Below are 6,192 nucleotides of genomic sequence, written 5' to 3'. Positions count from 1 at the left end.
TGAAGAGTCAGACATGACTGAGCAACTGAACTGAACTGAACTGATCAGGTCAGGCTCACCTAGGATAATCTCCTTGTCTTCAAGTCAAATGACTTGGGACCTTAATCACATCTGGAAAATTAGTGTTTCATTCAATAATTGAGAGAGGACATGTGTACACAGTGCAACCACCTTAGAATTACAAAGTCCAAATATATGCTTAAAGCTTTTTCGTGGCCATTCATTTTACCTATTTCATAAAGCCCATGCTCCTTAGCGTGGCATTGTTTTTGTTGTTCAGTCCCTAAGTCATGTCTGACTTCTTGCAACCGCATGGACTGAAGTGTGCCAAGCTTCCCTGTCCTTCACTATCTCCCTGAGTTCGCTCAGACTCATGTCCATTGAGTCAGTGATGCTATCTAACCATCTCATTATCTGCTGCCTTCTTCTCCTTCTGCCTTCAATCTTTCCCAGAATCACGGTCTTCCAATGAGTCAAGTCTTTGTATCAGGTGGCCAGAGTGTTGTAGCTTCAGCTTCAGCATCAGTCCTTCCAATGAATATTCAGGAATAATTTCCTTTAGGACTGGTTGGAACTCCTTGCAGTTCAAGGTACCCTCAAGAGTCTTCTCAAGCACCACAATTTGAAAGCATCAATTCTTTGGTGCTCAGCCTTCTTTATGGCCCAACTCTTGCATCCATACATGACTACTTGAAAAACCATAGCTTTGATTATATAGACCTCTATCAGCAAAATGATGTCTTTGCTTTTTAATATGCTGTCTAGGTTTACCATAGCTTTCCTTCCAAGGATCAAACATCTTTTAATTTCATGGCTGCAGTTAGTCAACAATGATTTTGGAGCCCAAGAAAATAAAATTTGTCACTGCTTCCACTTTTCCATCTTCTGTTTGCCATGAAGTGATGGGACCAATGCCATGATCTTAGTTTTTTTAATATTGAGTTTTAAGCCAGCTTTTTCACTTTCCTCTTTCACCGTCATCAAGAGGTTCACTTCACTTTCTGCCATTCGAGTGGTATTGGTATCATCTGCATATCTGAGGTTGTTGATATGTCTCCTGGCAGTCTTGATTTCAGCTTGTGATTCCTGGTGGAGAGTTCTGACAAAACACCGAGGACCGAGACAGGGAAACTGAGGCTGGAAGCCTAACTGTAGGACAAACCCAACACACTGACAGTAAGGAACTTGGGAGCAGTGGGCTGGTCCCTGGCTGTGTGATGTGAGTTTCCATCCTCGTACTCACTTTGTGAATCTCTATTGCCATTTATCCACTTTTGTTGAAAATGATGGTTTACAGGTCTGTTTCCTGGTCTTCTGGAGGTGGGAATCAGTGAAGATCTCCCTTCTATTCCTGGTTTCCAACACAGTTGTCTTCAATACCCTCCACATAATTATTGGTTCTCAACCTGGGAGCTTCCCACATGAAATTAGAAACTGGCCCCAGCCAGGGAGGGCAGGGATCGGTTGAAGGTAAAAGCAGACTGCTCCACATTGATAGGTGGTCATTGTAACAAGCAAGAGGACTAACCACACATGTGTGTCTCCACCAGCTGAAGGACAAGTTGGTCTCTGTGTTCACCCACCAGTATCTTAAAGTTTACACAGAGGCCCATCTTAGCAGGGTTCCATCATGTGCCCAGTCCAGATGGTCTCAACAACACATTGCTGTGTTGAGGCTGTGTCCTTGGAGTAGCTTTGGCTGTGGGAACACTGGACAGACCACTTCACAGACAGGAGTGGGGGCAGGGAGCCTCTGATTACTGGGGTGCTGCTTATAGGTCAGTCATCGGGCAGGTGCTTTCTATGACCTCTTCCAACAATGGTCAAGTTGCCAAAGGGGGTGGGGTGAAGCATGAAGTCTGCCAGGACCAATAGGGTCTGGCTGTTGACTTCACTTTTCTGAATGACCTCCTCAAGGTGACTTGGGGAAAATTGTTCGTTGTAATGATGTACATTGATTCAGTATTCTCTTTAGAATGAAAACTGGACAGTTCTCATGGTACAGCTCTAGGGGATGGTAGAGGACATGCAGTCACCTTCTTTCTTTCTCTGCTCTTTGTGGACCCATCTCCAAGTACTTGCTTGTTTTGCTATAAAGCTTTTTTTTTTTGCTTACTCATAGTTTCTATTAATACTGCCTCATAATTTTGGATTGCATGTTCTTTTGGCATGCCATGAACCCAAGTCTGTTTCATGGCTTTTTTCAGCTTCATTTCGTATCACCAGCTGGTACTCTCTGCATGACTTAACTCAAACTTAGGAGGCAGAGAACTTAGTCATCCCAGCTCATCTTTTTTTTTTTTTAACACCAGCAAGCCAAAGGCTTAGCTTAGTTCAGATGCTCACCATTAGCTTAAGTACCTAAAGCCTCTATGATTGGAGAAGGGAAATAAAGAAAAGGGATCATGTGCATATAATGTAATGGCTTAGATACCAGGGGTCTGAGGGTGGGAAAATTTTCCTCCAAAGAAATGTAGGTTCAGTTTAGTGCAGTTCAGTTGCTCAGTCGTGTCTGACTCTTTGCAGCCCCATGAATCGCAGCACGCCAGGCCTCCCTGTGCATCACCAACTCCTGGAGTTCACTCAAACTCATGTCCATCAAGTTGGTGATGCCATCCAGCCATCTCATGCTCTGTCGTCCCCTTTTCCTCCTGCCCTCAATCCCTCCCAGCATCAGAGTCTTTTCCAATGAGTCACCTCTTCGCATGAGGTGGCCAAAGTACTGGAGTTCCAGCTTTAGCATCATTCCTTCCAAAGAAAACCCAGGACTGATCTCCTTCAGAATGGACTGGTTGGATCTCCTTGCAGTCCAAGGGACTCGCAAGAGTCTTCTCCAACACCACAGTTCAAAAGCATCAATTCTTCGGCGCTCAGCTTTCTTCACAGTCCAACTCTCACATCCATACATGGCCACTGGAAAAACCATAGCCTTGACTAGATGGACCTTTGTTGGCAAAGTAATGTCCCTACTTTTGAATAGCAGACATCAATTGACATTTCTTTAAAAAATAATACATGTGTATATATCTTTGCGGAGAAGGCAATGGCACCCCACTCCAGTACTCTTGCCTGGAAAATCCCATGGATGGAGGAGCCTGGTGGGCTGCAGTCCATGCTAAGGGTCGGGCACAACTGAGCAACTTCCCTTTCACTTTTCACTTTCATGCATTGGAGAAGGAAATGGCAGCCCACTCCATTGTTCTTGCCTGGAGAATCCCAGGGATGGGGGAGCCTGGTGGGCTGCTGTCTATGGGGTCGCACAGAGTCAGACACGACTGAAGTGACTTAGCAGTAGCAGTAGCAGCATATATCTTTGGCTGTGGTGGGTCTTAGTTGCCACATGGGGAAATCTTTAGTTGCAGTATGTGGGATCTAGTTCCCTGACCAGGGATTGAACCTGGGTCCCCTGCTTTGGGAGCATGGAGTCCTAGCCGCTGGGCCATCAGGGAAGTACCCAATTGATATCTCTGATTCCAGCAGTGAGATGAGTCCTTGCAGGGGGATTGAACATTAACTCAGGCATTTAAATATCATCACTAAATACTGAGAGTCAAGAGGAAGCTTGTGAGCGAAAAATGAAACCAATATTCAGCAAAGTCGAATTGGGAACAGAAGGCAGTGAGCAATCTGAGGAGTCTAAGGAATATGTCTAATGACAGCTGATCTTTGTTTTCCAAGTTAGCACCTGCCATTCCTACTTTATTGGGCAATAGGAGAAACAGGGCAAGTCCTCAAGGCTGTACACATACAGAGAGATGTATTGGGCTGATCCAAAATAAAAGCTGAGAGTTCCTGTAAGTATCATTAGTATGCACCAATGGCCTTCATTCACTGAAGACTTCACTTGGTGCCAAGCATTGTCATAAATACTGGGACTATGGCAACTCTTCCTCACACTGGACACTCCGTAATCCCCCTCCCTGGTTTATTTTTGCTAATAGCACTTTTACATTTCTAAAAAAGCTACCATTTCACTTACTTCTTTATTTTTTATTCCTCCCCTGTAATCTAAGATCCATGGGGTCTAAGCTCTATGGGAACAGGGATGGTCTGAATCTTTTTTTTTTTTTTTTCAGTTTTATATTTGGAACATCCAGAAAGTATCTTTCTCAAAAATGACTGGCTGAATAAATTAATGAATTCCATCATTTACTTGGTTACTTGGGGGTAAGTAGCTGGCAGTGGTTGTGAGAAAGATGAGGGAGGTAGAGGGAGACCCCTCCCACTTCTAGCGTTAGTTGATCAGTCATGTCCGACTCTGAAACCCCATGGACTGTAGCCCGCCAGGCTCCTCTGTCCATGGAATTCTCCAGGAAAGAGTACTGGAGTGGGTTGCCATTCCCTTCTCCAGGGGATCTTCCCCACCCAGGGATCAAACCTGGGTCTCCTGCATTGCATGCAGATTCTTTACCATCTGAGCCACCTGGGAAGCCCATTTAATCATTTATTGGTGTTACTTGCACAGAAAATAAGAGAGATCATAGTCATAAGTCAGAAACTATACAAGTGTTCCCTGGAAAACATGGATGCAGTGTGTATACATTTCTGGATTAATAAGAGAGGATTTTCCCCTCTTATTGAGTAAGAATATGTCTCAACATGTTTACCAGTATACTAATCAGTATAGGCTATATTATGCTGTGATGACAAATAAGCCCACGATTTAGCTTAACTCAATACAACATATGGAACACTGAGTAGCAGAAAGCTCTGCTCCATAGAGCCTCTCAGGAACCCAGGCTAACAATGTTTCCAGCATCCTTAGACACCAGCACCTCAAAACTTCAGTTTGCTGCTGCAAGAAAAAAGAGAACAAAGACAATGCACTCTCTTTATGTTTGTTCAGATCCTGCCCTTTTCTCTAATAGGACCATGTCTTTCTCCAACATGACCTCAGGGGGATTGGGAGGGATTCCCATTCAGGAGGAAGGGAAAAACAGTTATAGTAAGTACACAGCCAGTGACCCATACTGTGGAGGGACCACTAATGTTTAACATAAAAGCCCTTGGAGAGGAAAGGAGCGGTGGTGGGAGGAACTGGGAGATTGGGACGACGCAAATACACTATTGATACTGTGTATAGTGAGCATGCTAAATTACTTGGTCGTGTGGGACTTTCTGCAGCCTCATTGACTGTGGCCTTCCAGGCTCCTCTGTCCATAGGATTCTTCAGGCAAGAATATTGGAGTGGGTTTCCATGCCCTCCTTCAGGGAGTCTTCCCGGCCCAGGGATCGAACCTGAGTATCTTGCATCTCCTGTATCAGCCGGCAGGTTCTTTACCACTAACACCACCTGGGAAGCCCTTATGTATCGAATAGATAACTAATGAGAACATACTGTACAGCGAATTCTACTTATTGCACTCCGAGACCTGAATGGAGAGAAAGTCCAAAAGGGAGGGGTTATATGTTTATATATGGCTGATTCATTGTGTGGTACAGTAGAAACTAATACAACATTGTAAAGCAGGTCCTTGGAGAACACAGAATTGACTTTTTGGGTCAAGTGGTTTGGTTTAACAAGATTTGAAATTTAGGGCTAGAACTAAATAATGGTAATTACATAAATGTTTTTGCAAAAAACACTTCAAGCAAACATTTTTTAGGAAATGAAAGGAAAACATCACAGAAGGATGTCAACATGTAGTCACTGACCCACTTGAGTAATTGGATCAAGACTCTCTGGCTTGTTGGAAAAATTTGGATCTAAACCAGCTCTCTCAGCACTCATTTCCTTTATCCTCATTGAGTCGGAATTTGTTGTTGTTATTGTTGTTGTTTTTAATCTCTTATTAATGTAAAATTGCTCCAGCAGAATCCATCTTTCTGAGTAGAGATGTCTATTTGGGCCTGACCTCCAAGGCCCCATTAAACATGAAAAGCAAGTGCTTACTATCTTCTGAAGACAACAGATTCTGGTTTTTTATCTTACTATGAAGGAAATTCCATCATACCAGCTCAGTCACTGACCTCGAGCTCTCGGGCTTGGCAGGAGGAGTTGTGCATAGTCTCAACAAGCCCACTTATCATAAATTCACCCTGCTCCTCGTGGGAAATGTTTGCAGAGAGTGACTGTACGAACAGGCAATTGATGAACTTATATTGACACATCACAGTCACCCAAAGTCCACAGTTTACCTTAGGGCTCATTCTTGGTGTATAATAACAGAATAACATATATCCATCAACGTA

General features: G+C 43.8%; 1 non-coding gene across 1 annotated transcript; it reads right to left on the bottom strand.

The window, feature by feature from the left end:
• Positions 1-3,376: 3,376 nt before the first annotated feature.
• Positions 3,377-3,449, bottom strand: TRNAW-CCA (transfer RNA tryptophan (anticodon CCA)). The gene has a single exon. It is a non-coding gene; the product is annotated as a tRNA-Trp (tRNA).
• Between the last annotated feature and the right edge of the window lie 2,743 nt (positions 3,450-6,192).

This window comes from Capricornis sumatraensis, chromosome 7 (genome assembly GCF_032405125.1).
Source record: "Capricornis sumatraensis isolate serow.1 chromosome 7, serow.2, whole genome shotgun sequence".
Lineage (NCBI taxonomy): Eukaryota > Metazoa > Chordata > Mammalia > Artiodactyla > Bovidae > Capricornis > Capricornis sumatraensis.
The sequence above is the reverse complement of the archived record's forward strand: the minus strand, read 5'-3'. Positions and strand labels throughout refer to the sequence as shown.